At 38.9% G+C, this 22,409-nt stretch overlaps 1 long non-coding RNA gene across 1 annotated transcript; it reads right to left on the reverse strand.

Moving 5' to 3' along the window:
• Positions 1-881: 881 nt before the first annotated feature.
• On the reverse strand, positions 882-21,538 carry LOC125697754 (uncharacterized). The gene is made up of 3 exons (XR_007378918.1): positions 17,997-21,538; positions 11,149-11,237; positions 882-977 (listed from the first exon to the last, which is right to left on the reverse strand). It is a non-coding gene; the product is annotated as an uncharacterized LOC125697754 (long non-coding RNA).
• Between the last annotated feature and the right edge of the window lie 871 nt (positions 21,539-22,409).

Genomic DNA, 22,409 nt, shown 5'->3' on the forward strand with positions numbered 1-22,409 from the left:
CATCATTTTTCTTTTGTTGAATAAAACACTGTTTTTCTTCCTGACTTGCTAACAGAGACAGCCATGAAAATGAATGATTTGGCTTCACCCAAAATGATGGATAATCCTGGTAGAAGAGCATGACAATGATAGACAGACCTCTTCTGAAGGAAGAGGTAATAGAAAAGACTGACACTTTGATAGGCACCATGATGAACAAGGCCCCTGGGGCTGTGAGTTAATAGGTTAAGAGAAGTGTTCTGGCACTCTCAGCCCCTTCCATGTCTGCGCTCCTCTTAGAGCTCCTTCAGCACCAACCTTAGTAATGTATTAAACTGAGGATCCATACATCTTGTAACTCATCCATGTGCTTTTTTGCATTTTTCTTAGCATTGTCCCAGAACACAATGAAACTACCTTCCTTACAGAAATGAGATACAGCAAATGCCCACTCTGCCCAACTCTATTTACGTTTCCCTCTTCAATCTCTTAGACATTGCTTGCAGGTAATATAATGCCCTAAGGATATTGAACATGTTGGGTTTAATCACCTGTGAAATACGTTGTCATGACGTCCTGCTGAAGTTGATGGTGGGCCATGTTCTGAGGTTAACTAAACCAGAAGAGAGCCCAAGCAGTTTCATTGACATCAACAAAATACGTGGCCAATTTCTTGATGTTCCTTGTCATATCATTTCCTTCTCTCTTTTTTACCTCCATCACCTTTCATCTCTCATTGTTAGGATTCTGATCATCTACTAACCCAAATATTTAAATAATAATGACAGTAACAAACTGAGATTTAAATGATTTTTAATTAGTTATAGCAGTTTTTAATGGTGATTTTTTATTTTTTAAATTTGGAAACCTGTAACTTTCTCCTGATAAAAACAGTTACTTACCTGCTAATGTATATTTCATTATTTGTTGCATATCTTTGTTGTTTTGTTACTGATGTCTGTTCAGAGGTTGTTTTTTGCCAGCCTCGTTATCTTGGCCTGAAAATTAAAGTAACATACTTTTACCAGATTTTTTTTAATGCCTTTTGCATTATGGATTGTTTTGAAATGAATGAATATTTACTTATCTGGTTTTCAAAACCAACTGCAAGAGTAAGTCGTAACAAGAAGGGTTTGGTACGATGAGTTAGAAAACTGTACAGTAAAGTTGTTAATAAGCAGTCAAATTAACATGAGAAATAGTAACAGATGAATAATAACATAAACAAAAAAAGCAGAAAACCTCTAATGTCAGTAAAGCAAGCTTTACAGCTAGAAGAAAGTAACTTAATATATTTCAGATCAAAGGATGTGAGGTCTTAGTTGATGGAAAGGTTCTCTGTAGCTATAATGAGAAGTCATAATGATATACTTGTTCTTATTGTTAGTAGTAAGGGATAATGTATGGTTTTGTACAAAGGAGAGCAGAGGATAGATCAGCTCCCTGAAATGCTGCACGAATTTGGACAAGCTAAAATCTTTCTCTGTAGTTTTATTTTTTTTTTTCTTATTTATTTTTAGTGCTCCCAGGCATAGATTGTCAATATGTCTCTGCCTTCATATGATAGATTTCTGTATAACCTTAACAGTGTATTAGTGTAATCCAAACAAGCTTGAGGTGTGTATTTTGTAAGCACATGACAAATGCATTTATTGATAGATTTCTAGTCTGGCTCTAGGATACAGTCAAGTTGATATAAAATGCCAGGTTTATATAGAAAAGAAACATACTGTAATTTAAGTAGTGTGACTGAACTGTGTAATCGAATGGGAAAATGTTTACGGGAACTATTACTTTTTATTTGGCTTGCTTAATGAAGAAACTTCTTTATTAAGTGTATCTCCTGCTTTCCCTTCATGTACAAGAACATTTCTGAACTTCGGTAGAGCAGTGTAAAAGAAATCTGTTGCGGAGTGTTATGCTGTTATTTATAAGAATATCTATGTGTTCCATCAATTAAATGTAACCCCAAATTTAGTGTATACCAAGTTGGTTTAAATCATCTCTCGTTAGATATCTGTGTATGGTTTCAGGCTTCAATGACCCAGCTCCAGGGAGGTTATATGGAGGTTATATGCTGCATCAAAGAGAACACCATAAGCAGAGACTATAGCTGTGTATTGTATGGATAACTGGACTGCTCAAAATATAATCCAGAACTAAATCTCATCCCTTATTTTCTGTCTAGCAATAAACTGGTTTATTCTTTCTCTTTTAGAGCTTACTGAGATACATGTCAAGGGACTATGAAAACTGATGTTAAATTAGCAAATGGTCTGTTAAGAAGTGTAGACACTTATCCTTCTGGAGCACATCACTGCATGTATTTGTACCTTGATTTTCCCATCTGTAATATAAAAGAATGATACTGAGTTCCTTTGTAAAGTGTCTATAAGATGCAGAGAGAAGAGGAGATGCTGTCCTTCAAAGTGTTAGCATGGGTGCGCTGGTACAAGGGAAATGCAGAAAAAATACATTGCAGATCACTGGCTTTTTGGTGCGTGCCGACTGCATGGCAGTGACAATCCTACCAAGTGGCAATCTTGTAGCCATAAGCACATTTAAAGTAATAATAGTTACTAGTTGAAGATATTTTGTTAAGCACTGGAATAGGCTCCCCAGGGAAGTGGTTGAGTCACCATCCCTGGATGTGTTTAAAAATGGTTTGGATGTGGTGTTCAGGGACATGATTTAGCAGAGGATTGTTAGGTGAGGGTAGTATGGTCAAGTTGCGGTTGGACTTGATGATCTTTAAGGTCTTTTCCAACCTGAGCAATTCTATGATTCTGTATCTCTATTTTTGCAGCACGTTGGCATGTATGAGACCTCTTGAACACCTGAAAACAGCAAATGCTTTTGGAATAAAATCCACTCGACACCTTTAGTCCAACACACTTCTGTCCTTTTTTTTTCTTTCATTTGTTATACACCCTGATTACCCTCATAGTTCACTGCTCACTCCTACAGCAACAAAAAGCCAGCTGAGATAAAGCTATGTTCTGAAAGAACAGGCAGATCTGAATTTTAAATTGATACGTGTGCCTGTGTGCACATATATCTCTATTTTAACTGCAGGCAGATATATCAAAAGTGCCAGAGGATTTTGTCATTTACGTATGAAAATTAATTCATAAATCTTTTTTGTATTTACAGCAGTCCTGACAGAGCTTATCAAAAATGAGTTGCCTTATGGAACTATCAATGGATTAATAAAAAGAATCTGATCTAATATTCATGTCACAGGAGACAAATGTAAACGGCCAGGCAACTTCGTCTTTCTATTGTTAGCGAAATGTTGTTTTTTTTCATAACTTTTCCTTGTAGATTTTGTTTTCTCATTTCGTAACTGCTTTAACAAAAGAACTGTGCCATCAATTTTGCTATATTGCATTATTCATGTGAAAGTATACACACCGAATTCAATCCACAACGGGAAGAAATACAAAAGAATGTACTACATTATTATTCATATAAAAACAAGAAAGCATTCAAGCTCGTGCTGCCCCGTTATATTTATGACCCAATAATATTTTTCAGCTGCGTGGTTCTGTGAGTCCAACACATCCTGCTGCCCTATCACTTTAAGAAAACTTAGTGCCTAGTTGCTTATCCTAATTACCTTATTGCTTGGTTTTGATTTGAGACCCAAGCAGCTGATAATTGATCTGAAGAAAGGATCTGGCCTGTGACCTGGACTGCTAGTTGTAATGAAAATTGTTAATTTATTGTGGAGGAAAATGAAAGTAAAGTAGTACTTCTACAGAAGAATGAGCATAGCCCTGATAGGTTCCAAAGATGCTTATTGACAACTGGTTTGCTGCTGATGGTGTTGAGCTTAAGGGAGCTTGGGGTGAAATGTCCTGTGCTCAGCCCCAGAAGCACTCCCACCCAAACGAAGGCCCTGCTCGTTTCCTGCCCTCATTTACCTGTTACCTGCTCCATTCCTACTGGTGAAGCAGTCAGCAGTAGCGAATGCAAAGTTTATCCCAGAAACCTCTCAGTCTCATCTTGCTGTGTGCCTGGAAGTTAATTGAAGTCTGTGTTTCGCTGCTGTATAATTTGCATGCTGGTGCTTAGTAACGTTTACAGATCAGATTCTCGTTTTGAGAAAAACAGCACGGAGGCAAGGTAGGCAGCCCTGCTGCACCTGGATTTCCTGCCCTAGAGAGGCCACCTCAGTGCCAGAGCTGCTGTTAGGGTGCAGTGGATGTGACATTAAGCTTTTCCAGTCATGACCAGCATGAAATGATCTGCTCAGGTAGTGTTGCCTTCCATTCAGAAGTAATTAGCGTCCTCGATATTGCAGATGTACCATTTACTTACTTTCTAATTCAGTACTATGCTAAGGACAAATTACTTTCCAACAGTAAATGTCAATGGTTTCATAGCAACCAGAAGTACCTGAGAGCTTTTCTTTAGTATTAAATCCCATCATAACAGTGTCAAGCCTGGTGCCTTCTGTTCAGTTGGTGCTGGAGACTGACTGCATCCAGGCAGCAGAGCAGGGCTCAGATTTCGCCCTGGTGGTGCACGCCGGAGCAGAATTTGAGAGCTGCCTACATGTTCTGTCAAAAGTTGGGCGATTTTAGTTAATTAATTTCAACAATGCTTGTATAAGATAGAAGGCTGTTTTAAGTGTTTGTTTTTTTGGTAGATTGTTTGTTTGTTTGTTTGTTTTGTTCTTTTTTTTAATCATCAGATCTTTTCTTTTGTGTAATGGCTTGATTTCATGCTCAGAAACTGTGAAATGAGTTCTTACTGAAAGAAAAACTGTCAATATTAACTACTTTCCAACTACTTTCTTTGTGAAGCCCAATAGTAACTAGTACCACAGCATGATCCAATGCATACAATTTGAAATGCAAAGGAAAGCATCTAATTAACACTTTTTATAATTATTGGAGGTATTGCAACCAAATATGTTTGTTGGTTTTTTTAGTTCCTGCCATACAAATCTTCATTTCTAAATTAGGTTTTGCTATGCACAAAGTGAGCTCTTCCATGGCCAGCCAGCACGTGAAGATGTTCAGTGATGCTGAGTGCAGGGGAAAGAGCAATTTCTCTGTCCTTACAGTTCAGTCATGGCCTTCCAGTTGTTTAATCCAGGTTACTGGACTATGAGGATGTGCATTTAATTCCCTAGAAACATGAGTGTATCCAGGAGTGGTCTTCCCTGGGCATGAACAGAAGCACATCTTAGCACTTGAGTAAACTCTGCAGTTGTGCAAGCAATCATCAAGGGCACAGGAGAGGCTTTGTCTTGCTGCTTTTGAAATAGATATGTTATTCTCAGTACATCATACAAATTAACCATTTAATTTAAGACCATTTCTATTGGCCGAATCTCTACAATTAAGCTTTTGTAGTGCTTGGACAATTTGGAGTCAATTTCATGAAGAAAGCAGAGAGGAAAAAAAAAAAAAAAAAAAAAAAAAGATTTGGTGATATATCCTACATCTGCTTTTACTTCTTTTGTTAAAGGACAGACCTGGCTTCAATACACAAATCAGAACACAAAATAAGAAATTTCTCTTTGTTAGCCTTTGTGTGTGGACAGGAGTAAGCTACAGCTGATGAGGGATTTGGTGGAATTAAATATGCCCACTGGGAAAAGCTGTTACTGGATTCATAAGAAAAGATTGATTTTGAAAAGCTCAGACTGTCATATGAACAATCACTGGAGTCAGTATTTTTGTACAGCAAAGGCATAAAAGGCATAAAAAACAGTGAGTTGTTGTTTCTTAATGGGAACAAGTTTCCAAAGCGCTTTGAGATGAGGCAGTTGCCCTAAGGTTGGCATGGTGATGATCCTTTCTTTTACTGTAGGACTGAACAAATGAACAAATTAAATTTGCACATTACTTGACATTGCCAGAGCTTTTGTTGCTTTTTATCTTTCTCTTTTTAGTATGCTTTTCTTTCTGAACATGATTTTATTATCTTAAATGAAAGTGTGTAATTCATACCACATCTCTGCTATTGCTAGAAGTTTCATTTCCTCACCTTTAGTTAACAACATTTACTTGTTTCTACTTGTAAAAGGTACTTTCTATCTACAACCATGTAGGCCTAACGTACTGGGCTGTGTAGAAAATGATTTTTGCCCAGTAAAATATCTCATGCTGCAGACTGGCTGTGAGGAGATGTTGTTTGAACATTGGCTATATTCTGAATGCAGACTTTTTTTTTCTTTTTTCTTTTTAAGCTGAGCCAGATTTGGGTCTTGGTAGATAGATGGTGAATGTGATTCAGTTTTCTTTCACCTTAACAGTTGTATTCTTTTTCCATACTAAGAATAAAAACAAGCATTTAAGACTTAGGCAGCTGCGCTTAGCTATGATTGCAGTTATAGATTATAAAATAGACAAAGGATCTTTAAAAGTTATGTTACAAATTGAACATTTTCATTTCATACATACTGCTAGTTTTGATAAGCCCAAAATTAGAATCGTGTTCTGTGACTGATAATCCATAAGAAATAAATGTAGTTAGTTAAAATTTCTACCAGAACTGAAACACAAAAGTTGCAGAACTAACACTGATTTTTCTAAGAATAATAAATCCGCAGAAACGCAGATTATTGCTCAGATAGAGAGAAGTACAGCAACCCAATAAGCATATGGATGATCAAAGACGAAGGTAGCCATGAGAAGTAAAAGAAAAATTACATGAGTATAAATTCATAAGAAGCAGAACAAGAGAGAGTAAGTGTAGAAATGAACTTGATTGGAACTTTGGCAGAAAAAAACAATTCCCTCAGGCTGCTGTCCATCTGGTGCCCAGCCCGTGGCATACAGACCAAGGTCATCTTAGCAAATATGTAAGCATATTCATAGTAACCTGCATTGTTTTTTGTTTATGTGTTGTTTATTCAGTTGGCTGTATTCCATTACAATTAAGCACTGATTTCATAAGCTTCTGAATCTGTTCCACTTCTATAATTTCCCAATCTTTCCTCGCAATAGTTTTACATTTAACCACTTATGGTGACTATGAGGAGGAAAACCTGAACTGTTCTTATTTTTATCAGTAATTGTAGAAGATACATTGATAGTGTTGTCGGTTGCCTTCAAAGTCTGTGTTGAAGGCTGATGGGAACCAGTACAGTTATGCGACTGCATATTCAACACCTGGGATATTAGAAAGATACCATTGCTGTAATAGCAAGCAACAAAAGCAGAGTTCTACCATTACTGTATTAAGTAAAATTGAGTTGTCCTTTTCCTCCTTCCTTTCTAGATCTCTCTGAAATATGATTTGGTGGAAATCATGTTTTCTGTGTAAGAAGCTTTATTCCAGGCTCTGGAAATAGAGTAGTATGTGGGTTGCATGTAAAGCTCACCCTGCTATTTTCATATTTGTATATTTTTCATATGCTATTTTCTGGCCTATAGTGCTCTAATTCTGACCTATTCTTTTCACTTTCCATGCACTCAAAGCCTCAACTCTTGTTCTTCATGATTTCAATGACAAAAGTGGCTGAGATTTCATTATGGCTAACATTTCACTAAGATTCTGGATAGAAATAGAGTTTAAAGCAGTATTATGATTTTGAAGTCTCTAGGTGTTACAGGTGGGTAGTGGAATAGTGGGAATGTTTGTTATCTATGCATCCATGCTATTTATACTCCAGACAAAAATGTATGCACAGAACAGAGGTACAAGAAGGTTTTGGAGGGCAGATTACAGTGCAAATGAATTACGGTTGGATGCTTCTGTTGAGATTGTTAAAAAGTAAGTTAAGTCTGTATAAACACTTCTCTGTGAAGAAAATATGAAACACTACAGGGTTCTTTAATCCACCAAAGAAACATGTAGCAAGAAATATAGATTCCATTACTGCAATCTTTTTATTTCCTATATCTAATTGCTTGGGTTTTTTTTCAAAGCTCAACACATTTTAGTCACTGCAACTTCCATCACTAACTTTTAAGGATTCACAACGGTGTTCTTCAGCACTTGCTGAATTGTCGCATGCTATAAGTCTCTAAATCCATCTTAACATTTAATTTCCAATTCCTGATCAGCACTAGCAGCTTTTTCAAGGATGACAGAAAAACATGCAATTTTGTTGATCTCTGCTACATTTACAACAGCCAAAAACAGCAGAAGCGCCAATTATGCAACCTAAATCTCTTGAGGGATGATCGTATAAAAATGTGTTACCTCACAGAGATTATTGATGAAAATAGAGTGATTGGTAAAAAAAACTTTAATAAGAAAACTTTTCCAGGATGCTTTTGCAGCACAAAGGTACAACCCACAGAGAAAGAATGTTACAGTGTTTTTAGTGTAAATCTGCATCGGGTAGAAGATGTCACCAGGCACTTCCTCTCCGTGTAGGAGGAGCTTCCTTGGTTCTAAGGAGAGGCTTTGATCTAGACTTTCCTCGTTCTGTTTGAGAGACTCAGAAATTGCACTGGGGTTTTATCAGAGCATTGGTAGAATGCACTAACCAAGTTAAGCCATGCACTAACCAAGTCTAAAATGCCACAATGGGAAACTTAAGGGAATACTTTCTGAGAGTAGTGTCAGTTATCGTAACAATAAATCCCTGATTTAATACAAAAATGTGTGCCCCTACTCTTCCCTAATCCCTACGCTTTCTTGTAACACCAAATTGTGTTCATCTTCCTCAGCTCACCTCTAGGTACCAAATGCAGGTGATTTCACTCTATGCACTTTGTGCTTTGTGCATTTTGTCTCATCTGGCACTTGTCTTATTGCTATTTGTGATCGCCATTGAAGTTCTTTCTCCTAGAAGATATATCCATTCAGTTTTTTTATTTTAAAGTAAAATTTAATTATATTAAGATTAGACAAAAAACATGAGTGTCTTTAGACCATTTACTACAATAATGTGTAACGATGTTAAGAAAATGCTTGCTAGGTTATTTGTTTCTGTAAACAAATCAAGTGTACTTGCATAAAACTTTCCCAACTAAGCCATTCTGATGGGCGTTGAGAATTTGGTAACTGAATCTGAACATGAGCAGATTGCTGAAAGCAGAATTTTCCGTGGAACAAACCAACCCATCCGTCCTGGGTGAGGTGACCCTTCAGGTCCAACCCAGCCCGTTCATTAGGTTCGACCTGCCCACTGGTGGGATTCCAGAGATTCCATACAAGAATCTCCATGTCCTCAGATCCCACTTGGCTTTTTAGATTTTTAGATTCCTGAGGGGAATCTGCATAGGGAAGTTGATAGTTCACCTGAGAGTGCAGTTCATTTTTTCAAACTCTTCATAAATCTGAATGTTAGCTTGCGCACCTTGTCTTAAATTGAATGCATTCTCTCTTCTTTCTCCCTCATCCTTTATGTTGGTACTTCAAGTGTTGGCAATTGTCTCTGTTAGCATTTCTGTCGTTCAGAACAAGCGTTCAGTCATTGTTGGTGGCTCTTTGTAACATAGGTCTCAAATCTGAATTGGATTTTGTATAAATTTCATGCTGTAACTTAAATCGTCTCCCCTGAAGAATGACCACCTGTAATATTGTTTTAGTGAGTAAGTTGTCAAAGAATCCCAACTAAAGGGCTCAGTAGTGAAGTTAAAAATCAAGAAGCAGATTTTTGGTGAAAGAGCATTTTATACGATGCATTTTGTCGTAGTGGTTTCAGCCATTTCCTCCCGAAGGAGAAAGGCTAGCAAAAATTTTTCAGAGTGCTGACCAGTGTTCTACATTTCTAAATATCAGTTAACAGATCTGAAAACTAGCACTATGTGTTTAGATAGTTCTGCTTTTCAAATACTCTTTAAAATACACTTCATGTGTAAGGAAAATTTGGAAATCCAATCAGTATCACATATGGGATACCAGCTGTAATTCTGATATGTGATATCCCTATAGGAGGCATAGGAGAAATTCAGGGGAGTTTTTCATTGAATCTGGTGTTGTCCAGGATTTACCTCATAGACAATTATTGTTGTCTCATTAAAAAGAAGATATATACATTATTAGTTGTGTTTTCAGCAACTCTTGTTTCAGAAAAGGAAAAAAAAAGATGTAGTTCAAAAACCAGCAACTCCTCTGCAGAAAGGAATCTGACAAAGTTGTTAAAAGATTTATGCATTAGGAAATGTGATACGAGAATTTTGTACAGCAGTTCTAGGAACAGATTTTATCATCTTTACCAGGAGAACAGCTAGCATAGAGTTGCAATTATGTTCCTTGTTAAAGAGCGTTAAGTTAATTCATTTCCATGTTGTGACCTGTAATAGTTTAATTTACCTTACACTATTCTGCCTGTTAATACAGGCTGGACAAAACCACAATACCTTCCAGTTATGTTAAGTATCTGATTTGTGATGCAGTCTACCACTGCAATGACTGTGCTGTTTAAATTAATACCGGATCATTATCTTTAGATGGCAGGCAGATGTTGAGGTTATGGTGTTTGTGAACCCTAAGCACATTTTTTTTCTGTGCAGATCAAGAGCAGTTGCTATATAAATTGAGGATCTAAGGTCTAGGCCTTCTGGCAGTCAATTGGTTTTGTAATTATCTTGGTAATAGTTCTCAATTATTATTCAGTAAAGGTCGTCTTTCCTCGGCTAATGGGTCATGGCACCCTCTAGGGATCCATAGATGGGCCAGTTCTCATTTTTCTCATGTAAATGACTTGCCATCTGTGCCAAACAGGTTCATCTAAGGCAGTTCTGAAAACACTGATAATTAATATCAAAGCTGGAGGTTCTGACAAGATTGTAGAATTGTTTTAAATATTTTAAAAGATAGGCTTTGTTTTCTAAAATTATTTAGTCTGTTAAATGCTGTAGACAGATTAGCTGTAATTCTCTTTGCAACAATATGATTAAAAATCCAGCCTTTTTTTTTTTTTTTAAGTGCATGTGGTCTACCTGCTCATCTCTATCTTTTATCTTCAATTTAATTCAGAAATCTTCTTTGGAACACACATTAAATTGTTTTTCCTTTGAAATTAATTGCTGTCTTTACCATAGGCATTCAGACAGATTGCTGGATTGTAAACTTCCAATCTTTCAGAATGTTTAAATATTTCCAAGTTCTTTATTTTAAATGTTGTTTGTTTTTTTTTTTCTCCATACATATGGTTGAGATGGAAGGACACTGTTACAAGCAAAACTTTTTTGTCAAAAGATGCATTGACTGTGCATCACAGACTATTTCTCTAGCGAAAAACAGACTTACCCTTTGACAGAAGGTGGTCGTGCTAAATTTTCCTCCCGCGAAGCTCATGTATGTCTTTCTGTTTAGCTTTTCCCATAATCCGATAAGTTCTGTTGAGGGTAATAAACTCACACAGGCTCTTAATCAACAGGCTTAGAAAAATATGCCCTACCGCTGCCCTACACACGCTGTCAGTGCTGTGTGGTCATGTACTAGAGGAGGTGCGTGGCTGTTATCCACTGATCTCAGTTAAATCTTCTACACCACAGTGTTCCCATGGAGCGATCCTGCCTTCCTCTGTCCCCATGTGGTCCATTCTGTGCCCTGGCTGATAGTGTTCTCCCCGGTGATGGTGCTGTGCCTCTCCTTCCTTTCACTGCACTTTCAGCAGGTGTTGCTAGCTACTAAACACTGATGCTCTTCTTTCTGCTCCATCTTAATGCTGACCTCCCTGCCTTTTTTTTCCACCCCATTGTATTCATTTCTGCTGTGTGAATGCCTGGTGAAGTTATTTTCCTAGCCAAAATTATTAGACTTGCACAAAACTTCTTTCTTCTTTTCACTACATTGTGTTTACATTGCAAGCTATGCTAACATTGAATAAAATGGAAAAGTTAACAAAACTGATAAAGTCATCATCTGCTTCTACTCTACTGTAATAGCCATGATGTAATTGGCGCCGTTTCATATAAAATTACCATATAAATTGTGCCATCCAAATCTGCAACAGAAACAGCAACAGTACTTACAATAAATGGCAAATCCCTGTTAATTATTGATAGCCTAACGAGCAAACCATTATCATTCATCCTTAATTATTAATAACTCTTATTTAGTATTCATTGCATAAGGATCAATTATGATTAACTGTTCTAAAAACGAATGGACCACGTGAACATCTTACTTTCATTGAAGAAATGGCTTTCTGTATACAAACACTTTGTGGAATCACCAGGACCAAGCATGACTGTGCCTAAGCATCCAGTCCAGTGTTCTTCCCCTGGTGTCTGTAAGATGGTGATACCAACTCTGTCAGAGGCACTTGGGAATGTTTTTTTTTACTGTAAGCCATTACTTACCCCTAATGCACTTATGAAGTAAAGTGTGCTGTTAAGTAAAAACAGTGGGGGGTTTTCATCTGTTACCTGTGGATGTTCATGAAATGTTTTTAGTCTGTATTTGAAATGTATTGATCCTTTAGGGATGGAATGTACTATAAGCATGTACAAGTGGTCTAGTTGGTCTGTGCTCTCTTTATACCAAATAACGAATCTAGTTCAGGATGTTTAAGGTATACTCCATGTCATCTTAAAGTAGGTGCCTGCATTTTGGGCAGATTAATAGTACCCAAGAATTCCCCTGAAAACGTTAGCCACATTTCTATTGACTGTAGTGGGAATCCAGAAATCTTGTTCTGATGGAGACAGATGTATTTTGTAAACATCTTAAGTGAAATAAGATCAGTTTACTCTTCCAGTAATTATGTTTTGCTTTACTGCTCTATCTTAAAAAACTCAGCCTAAAATTCGCCAAAGCATCATCATAAATCCTAGTGACTCAAATTCTCAAGTGAGTTTGTGAAGGAGGCTGAATTCCGGGAGCTGCGATGGCAGTGATCCTTGTGTGGATTTCCAGTGATCATCAGGGTGGCGCAAATGAAGCAGTCTTCTCCAGAAATGAGAAATGAATTGAGGATTTGGTCTGTGATAGCTTTCATGTATCCAATCCAGTCTTTTTATATTGTGTTACTGGAGTCTGACTTTTGCCATCAGAAGTTCAGCTGGAAATGGTATTGTCAGCTGTAGGAAGGAAGGGGGTCTCAAAGTATCAATAGCAGCACCACAGGTGGTCTTTCTTTCACCATGCTTTCTCTTTTTAGACCTCTGCTCAAGGCTAGCTAATTGCCACTGAGCGTAGCCTTAGAGATTATTGGTTCTGCTGGACGAGTGGCACTGCAGCTGATCAGTAGTATGATCGTGTAGTATCATACTACTTGTTTCAGTTTTTAAGATTCTGATTGGAATTTTGCTTGCTTTTTTCAGGTTCTCAGTGCACTGATAGCTCCACTGTTATTCTCTTTTAGGTGCTGCTGCTACAACATCCATTGTGTACAACACTGAGAGATATTGCCTGCACATGCACCTGGAACATGCTCAAAAGATGCCATGCAACTTGGAAGTACCCAGAGGCTTTTATGGTGAGTTTTGTTGAATGAAGCACAGAAGTACGATCCCTGCATGTCAAGGTGAGCCTTTTCACGTAAGTCACCATGTTTCTGATTCATTTCTGAGAGGCAGTTTAAACATAGGCACCCCCCAGTTCCCTGGCACACAGTAATTTCTGTATATGCACACTTTGTTTGACACTGGCTCTCTGCTGTCTTTCCTGGATGCCCACTTTTGTACATAAAATACCTGATGTGCTCTGTATTTTTCCATGAAGTGCCAGTTCTCACCAGCTGTGGTTTTCCAAATACAGAGACGCACTATAAAGCAGCCAACTGTCTTGTAAAAAGATGAGTTTTCTGCCAAGGAGAATTTAGCATATGATTCAACTGCAAATATAGCACGGTTTCAAAGAAGGAAGACAGAAGAAATTCAAAATGTATATGAATATGATATATATAAATATTTTGATGTTTCAGAACTTCCTTTTTCTCAAAGGATACCCTATGCTGCTATATATATCATCATACTGAACGTCTGACATTTTTTAACAGACAGTAATTATCCATTTCGTTTGTGGGCATAAAGTAGCACACGAACCACGTAATTTGGTAAATGCTTTGTTTCCAGTGATGGTGTGAGTTATGCTGTGATACACCTGGAATAATTCCAGGAGGTCTTTTAAAAGTGAATGCTAGCAGCAAAACAAAGACAGGACCTGAGAGGGGACCTAATCCAGGTCTATAAATATCTAAGGTGTGGGGGGCAGAATGGCGAGGCCGGACTCTTTTCAGTGGCGAGTGGAGACAGGACAAGGGGAAACGGCCAGAAACTGGAGCATAGGAAGTTCCGCACAAACATGCGCAAGAACTTCTTTACAGTGAGGTGACGGAGCACTGGAACAGGCTGCCCAGGGAGGTGGTGGAGTCTCCTTCTCTGGAGATGTTCAAGACCTGCCTGGATGCCTACCTGTGCGACCTGGTGTAGGGAACCTGCTTTGGCAGGGGGGTTGGACTCGATGATCTCTGGAGGTCCCTTCCAACCCCTACAATTCTGTGATTCTGTGACTCTGTGACAGCAGGCTGGGTAGCACAGGAAGACCACGTAATGGTGACAATGATGCTATAGTGCTGACTTGAGCATTTGTTAAGACTGTGTGTATGTTTGGTGCAAGGCCAAACTGAAGTGCCACTTTTTAGCCACTACTTGCATTGCACAAGGGAGGTTTCTGGTGTGCTCGGCTGCACAAGTCACATTTTCATATCGACGTGCCAACACATCTTAAATGGGAGTAGAGTTTCATCTCTCTGTACCTCAGCAGTAGGCATACACAGCACCACTAGACAATTTTCCCCTTGCCTCAGAAGGCAATTAACTGTTGATATTGCCTCGTTTACAGATAATGAATATACTCAGGCTGCATTTCAAGAAATGATCACTTTTAACCAGATGATTATTTTGAGTGAGCATGTGAACAAAACACACAACCTCAAGTAAATTCAGTTTTGTCATGCAAAACTCTAAGTGAACAGCTCAAGACCCTGCACTTCGTTAGGATTCATATCAGGAACAATTACTGGAACAATAGTTACCCCTGTCATCCTCAGCACCTTGGCCAACTGGTGATAAAAGAACGACATGCTGTATGAGCTATCTGAGCATATCAAGTTGTCCATCGTTATTTGTTTGGTGTGTACACATGTACACCTATCAATTAGTGTACACCCAGACCCTGCAGCTTCCATTTCTTCTTCATCAACAGAATCATCAGACATTAATAGCAATAATCGTTTTTCCAAATGGTAAACTCATTTTTAAAATATCAGTGTTATAAAGAACACAGTCAAGAAGTAGCTGACATTAAACACAATTTTATGGTGAAGCCTAGATAAAAAAGAAATTTCTTCTTTAAAACAGGCAAGCAGGTCAGTGATGAAGGAGCATGGTCACAGAGAAATCACTTTTAGCTGTAATTAGTACTGAGGCAGCAGCATGCCTACTTCTTAGAAGCTAGATAATGGACAAAACCAAGTGAGGAATACCACGGATCTCACTTTGCTATAAAAGCAAAATATTTGATATACTTAGTCTCTTTTTTCTTTTTGGTTTTTTGTTTGTTTGTTTTGTTTTTAAATAAAGACGTGCATATTTTGATCACTTTGCTGAAGCCTCAAAACATAGAAGTACAGCAATAATGAGACATGAAAACTATAGAAATGCCTGCAGGAAAAGCTCTTTGTTGCTGGGGCAACTGCAAGAGCTTTCACTAACATTTGCAGTACTTCCAACCTAGTGTAGGAAATGGTGGCTGTTTTACATAAACATATATTTAAGGCTTAAAAAAATCCAAGTTTGAAGTTAATCCAACTGATATTGTTTATAGAGGAACTAGTGTGTCAGGAAAGTAGCTGCCTGTTCATCATCAAATTGCTGTGCCAAATCTGTTAAATTCAGCATGGCAAGACTTAAACTGATTCTGGTTGAGGCTAATGAAACGGAGGTGCAATGCATTCCTTTTCCACCTTCCACATTTTTCTGGGTATGGTATAATTATGAGTTTCGTTGTAATAAATATTTGCAATTAAATATTCTATTTAGCTGAAAGCATCTTGGGGATTTTATATTTGCAAAACACATTTTGTCTTGTATTTAAAAAAAAAAAAAAAAAAAAAAAAAAAACCACAACAGAATGAAAGAAATTTCAACATAAGGTGGCCATAGGCAAATGCCAGAATGTTGATTTTTGGGTGATAAGTAAAGACTATGATGTATTCTTTTTATTAAGTGACAGGTAGATAAATCAGTGTCAAAAAAAAAAAAAATCCTAGTTATGCCAATATATAATTGATTGACAATTTAATGGCTTACTATTCAATAAACATTTGCTTGTCAAGTCAAACAGTGAATTGCTCTTCACAGTGTAGAAAAGACAGCTAGATTTTTCCTGAAATTCACTTTTCTATTTAACTAACACTGGGGCACCTTCCTCCCTCCTCTCCAAAAGGGAGGAGGTGAAAAAAGAAGTAAAGAAAGAGAGGAGGAAGGGATGGAGAAAGAGGAGGAAGAATGAAGAGGGAGAAAAAGGAGGAAGAAGAAGAAGAAGGAAAAAGTAAAAAGTTTGATGAGCTTCATCCTAGCCATGAATTTTCCTCAAACATCTGTGAGTAGACTTAATTTTCCTTTTCTTTTATTGATGCACTGGAGTTTGGAGAGGACATTTAGAAACATTTTCTTGGAGTTCACCACATAGGCTTCATGCATAAGAGATTTTCTCTGCCAGGCACAAATCACTGTCCTTTAGAGTCCAACTAGTAAGTTGGACCAATCTGAATGTAACCTAACCTCCAGAAATAAATCAGTCTGGGTTTATCACAAACAGCTCAACTTGAACCCTGCTGAAGATTTCAGAACCCTATCACCAAGTATTGCAATGTAAATCAGTCCTTTCAGTAAGGATAGGATCCAAAAACAAAAGCAGTATCTCAGTCAGCTTGATGAGATACTTTGGAGACATCCATAGTCCATTTTCAATACCACAAAGTACCAAAACAGAAAAGCAGAACTAATATATACATCATTGATTTTTATCCCTTTTGGAGCAGCCTTTCTCAACATTTTTAATGAAACATTATATGATTGCCATGTGAAGTGTAACCAAAATGGCATAGTTTCATACTTTAATTGGATGTAATATCCATGTCAGTATTTGCATGAAAAATGGCACACTAAGCCAAAACACCTAGGTTTTTAAAGCTCATAATCATTCTTCTGCTGATACCATCTGTCAGCTTAATCTTTACCTCCCAGAATTCAAGGAAGAGGGTGCCTTCAGGGAAGGGAAAATTTGCCCTCTTTCTAAAGTATTTCTCTTAGGAAATGAAACAGAGAGGAGCAGAGAGTGGCAACTCCATCTATTTCATACATTCTCAATGTCCTCTCACATTTATAAGCCCTGAAGCTACAGCTTCTTGGCTTTTTCTGTTGTTTAAATGGCGATTTGAAACTTGTGCTGACAACAGGCTGCTCTTAGTTTTATGTGTCACTGACATATTTCTCTAGAAGACCTTCTAGCCTGGACTTTAACTCACGACCTGGCAAGTGATTTAGCACTTATTTATTGAAACGTGCATGAGCCTTAAAACCATCCGACAGCTCCAGCGCAAACATCTGTCTTCTCAAAAGCTAACACCCTGTCAGAATGCCCTGGAGCAGTATCTCTTCCCTTGGTTTGAAGTTGAAGCAGTTACAGCTACAGTAGTTAGACAGCAGGTATTCTTTGGAAGGTAACAGCGGGGTTGTCAGACATTAATGCTGTGCTACACAATGTTTGTATGTTACAGCAGAAGCATAAGAAGCAATTATTCTTACGTTACCATACATAGGGCTGCCAAATCACTGTCTGAGAGGTGAGATGAAGGAATTGTGATCTGTACCACTTCTGATGATGCTAGGGGGTTTCCATCAAGTGTAACTGAACTCTGTTTTCACTCTTTGTATGAGGAATTGTCAGCTTAAACATGTCATAGATGAAAAAAAAAAAAATGATATCAACAAGTAAAGTGCCCAAGGCAGAATTATCTCCATTGTGAGCGTATAACCAACAAATAAACACAGTGGTGTGGTTAGGCTGATACCTACGGATTGTAAAGCTAGGAAGATAATCTCATTGTAAAGGGATAATTGAAAATAAATGAAAATGCTCACCTGTGTCCCAGACTTGCAGAAAAAACTTCAAGAAGAGCCATCTCCAGAAAGAGATCCTTCCTCAGTAGCAGTCATCCCTTAAATGGGGTCTAGGAGAGGTGGGGACAGGCTCCACCCCTTCCAGTCACACAGCGGAATTGCCTTCACCTGTGCTCCTGCTGCTGACTCAGTGCTTGCCTCACGTGATCAATCAGAGGTTCAGGCCATGATTCAATAGTTCCCACACATTGAGAAAAGCAGACAAGTTAGTTACTGTAACTGCTGGTGATGGGAACTTAACTCCCTCATCAGTAGATTGCATAAGTAGAGTAAAATCATATTTACTTAATCTTCAGCATTGGAAGTCTCCTGCAAATTTCATTGCATTTCACATACGTCATTTTTACACGGCACTACTAAGAAAATCACTGCATTTCAAAGTAGCTAAGGGATCCCTGGTTAGTACTTATTTAGATCTGTATTTGTCTTGAGACTCAAAAAGAACACAAGTCAGGGAGAAGGCTACAATAAATAACAATGGATAAATAACTTCCTCAGTGAGGAAAAAAAATAGAGCCATGTCTTGGAAAAGAGATGCCTGAAGTTGCTATGGCAGGGGTGTGTGCAATCATAATGAAGGCTTTAATAGACAAAAATTGTTCATTATTTCTTATGCTACAAGAAATAAGGGGCAAAAAAATCACTGACAGATTCAAAACTATCAGGAGATCATTCTCCAACATCCAACTTAACTCCAGGCTTAGGTGAACTCATTAGCTAGACAGCTAGTCAAATTCATGGCTATGAGCCAGAAATGCTTTTGACGTAAGAAGGCCAGCAGCTGAACTGGTGGGAGAGGAAAAAAAAAGGAAAAAGAATCAATCATGGACTTTGAAGATATAATCTCCTCCTCACTCTTTAAGTCTCCTTCTTACATTTTTTCCCCGGGGATACACTATTTGTCACTACTGGAGAGTGGCTAATGGTGCTGACCAGCCCTGATATGGCTCTTTTCATGCTCTAAATCACAAGTCCAGAAGCTCAAGTGATTCCATTGCCAGGAACCCATGGAAGTCTGTCAAGCTCTGAGAAACTACTATATCATTTTAACAAACTGCTGAAGGAAAGGAAAAAGCTTAGAGGAAAGAAAAGCAAAGAAAAACAGGGCTTATTAAAAGCTTTTCATTAACTCAAAGTACTGATTATTAGAAATTCCATTTGAAATACTTGTGCTTTCAAAGAGGCAGCATTCAGCAATGACTGTCTTGCCTTCCGATACAGCTTAGCTAAGAGCAACAGGACAAGTGGCTCTGATAGACCAACGTAGGGCATTTGTTTCAGCCAAATAACTTCTCCAAAAATATGTTTGTTTGTTTTTCTGTAAATTCTTATGTCACACCTCTGGTTCCTCAGCTTTCAGCAAATCAAGTAGTAATTCAGCTGGACAGGAAATAAAAATAGTTACTCCGGTCAAAACCAACACAGCCACACTGTCAAGTCATGTTAAAAAAAAACAAAAACAAAAACAACCCACACTTATTTCTCCATCTATGTGGGAATGGTGCAACACAAAACTCCCCAGTTGTTTCTTGCAAGAATGAAGGTCTTAAGCAAAATAGCAACTACACAGAAACATTACTTAAATTATCAAATGAAAAAAAGGTTGCCAAGAATTCACCTGGAATCAGTCCTATGAAGCATCAGTGTGTAAATATCAGTTGCATTTGTAGAAGTCATTAAATATTGTTTCTGATGTTAAGCAGGATCTGCTTCCCATTTCATTATGAGATGACAAAACAGCAGGAGATTATTCCACATCCAGATTTCTGAGCTCAGAGGGAAAGAGGATCATGGGAAGCCATCCAGGTTGAGGTTCAGAGCAGATGTTCCTGAGACCTCCATGCCAGGACACCGCTTCTCAAGTAGGGCTTTGGTCTTATGCTTCCCTTGGGTTGACCACTCTTAAACTAAATGTTGCATCACATGTACAAGTGTACCTGTAATGAATTTACTGCAATTCCACCTGCAGTACTCTTAGCTAAATAACATGATCATCTTATTACCTACAGGAGTTAAATGCTACCTGTCACACAGATGAATGTTTCCTGAGGTGTGTGTTTCCTGGTAAGAAAGACTGACTAGCAGGAATCTCAAATTCAAGCATCTATTCATAAACGTGTTTTACAACTGTAGCAAGTATTAAGAAGTCAGCAAAAGGCTACAGCATGATATGACCATCTGTAGCTATTTCACCTCACATTTCACACCTTTTCTCTTTGTTATCCAAGCAAGTACCGTATGTTCCTCTGCACTCTAAGTAGTTCTTTAGTTCCTTTCTTAGATGAACTGAGAATAAATAATTTACCTGTTTTTAAGCAAACACCCTTCCTTTGTTGCCCGAGATTCTCAATTTCAGACGTGGTGGGGAAAAGCCAATCCCCTCCTCCCTACCTCCTGAAGAGCCATCCAGGGAATCTCCGTCGCAGTTTGTCTTATGCTAACTTCCTGGTTCTCAGAGTGACTTCTGAGTAGCAGCAGTTCTGCCTATTTTATTTGTTTCCTCTCTTACACGTGTGCAATATAAGAAAAGTAATTGAAAATATAAACTTTTCACCTTGCAGTGTCTTCATGGTTTGAACAGGCAAACATCTAGAGATGAAATTCCTGCTTATCAGCTGCAGAAACCTGGACAAATCAGTGAACTTCATAGTTCACTTGCTAAGCAGGTGTTCACGGCTCATCACAGGAACAGAGGTTTGGGCTAGGATTAGCTTTTTACCTCTCCAAAGTGAGCAGTTTTTGCTGCAGTTCTCACCTCTAGCCCTACCAGTCAGGTAGGGTACTGTGAATTACACTGGCCAAATACACAACAGTAAGGCATTAAAGGTGCGTGCCTCCTGCCCAGGTTTTTCTACCTGCACACACCAGTGATGGCAGAGGAGCTCTGCCCTGCCAGGCTGGATCCAGTGGCTGTAAAGAGAGCCTCCTTCCATAGCGTAACAATCAAGAACATCAGTGTGGTGGAATGGTGATTCAGGAGATGTAATGACAAAGAGAACAGCATAATGTGAAGATGTTATAACAAATAAGTACTCACCCATCTCTGATAATCCAGGCTCATAGAGAAAACTCCACAAGAGAGGAATCTCCAACCACAGCTCCTTCCCCAGTGGCAATCAGCCCTTAAATGAGGTCAAAGAAAGGTGCAGCCGGGCTCCACCCCTTCCTGTCATACAGATGAATTGCCTTCACCTGTGCTCCCAGGGCTGACCAGGTCCTTTCCTCAGGTGCTCAGTCAGTGGTTCAGGTCATGATTCAGCAGTTTCCATACACACTGTATTTGTAGGGCACTGAGATTTTCTCTTACTTTTACATAACTGAGTATGCCGTAGTCAGCTTTGTGGGATTTTTTAAGTAGAAGCTAGTTTTGAGGGAAAGAAAAAGTTATTAATATTCTTTTTTTTCACAGAATCATAGAATGGCCTGGGTTAAAAGGGACCTCAAGGATCATGAATCTCCAACCCCTCTGCCACAGGCAGGGCCACCAACCTCCACATTTAATACTAGACCAAGCTGCCCAGGGCCTCATCCAATCTGGCCTTGAACACCTCCAGGGACAGGGCATCCACAGCCTCTCTGGGCAGCTGTTCCAGCACCTTGTCACTCTCATAGTAAAGAACTTTCCCCTGATATCCAACCTAAATCTTCCCTCCTTAAGGGGTAATAATCAGAAGGGTGAATCAGTCCAAGAAGTTTCCTAGAAACGCCCCTGACCCATGCCCAGGGAGGCAGCACACCTCCCTGCAGGTAGGGTCAGGCTGACATATAGGCCCTTCTGTTCCTCTCAGAAGGGAGCTGCCTATGACAGCCACCCTTCTGTCCTTCGTGGTGGAGGCAGCCTTTGAGGCGTGGGGTTGACCGCTTCACCTGAGGCAACCTCATGGATGGGCCTCCCTCCATGCCCTCCCTTACCTCTCCCTTGAGCTCCAGGGCCACAAACCTATTTTGTAGAGTCACCTGGGGAAGTGAGGATGGTCAAGATGGGGATGGTCAGCCTACTTCGCTGAGCCAGTACCTATTTTAACTCCTCTCGCAGTCTGGTGAATAACATCGAGATGCCTTTCTGGGAGAGAGTTACGCTGGTTTTGCCACTGCCCTACACCCCTAATTCTCACCGTTGTTGCTAGGGGGAGGAGAGGACGGGGGCTCTCTGCAGCAGGAACACCGTCTGCCTGCTGGTTTGCAAGGCTGCAGGGGGTGATGGTCTCCAAGTGGAGCCTCAGCCTTTTTTTCATATATCAAACCAGTGTTTAAGCCCTGTTCCAGGCTTAGACACTAGGCAGCAGAGTGTCAGACTTAGTCAGACAAAGTAAGCTTCTGTTGATAAAAGAAAAATCCATTTAATGAAAAACACCTCTGCATCTGGAAACACAG

The sequence above is a fragment of the Lagopus muta genome, chromosome 9 (assembly GCF_023343835.1).
Source record: "Lagopus muta isolate bLagMut1 chromosome 9, bLagMut1 primary, whole genome shotgun sequence".
Lineage (NCBI taxonomy): Eukaryota > Metazoa > Chordata > Aves > Galliformes > Phasianidae > Lagopus > Lagopus muta.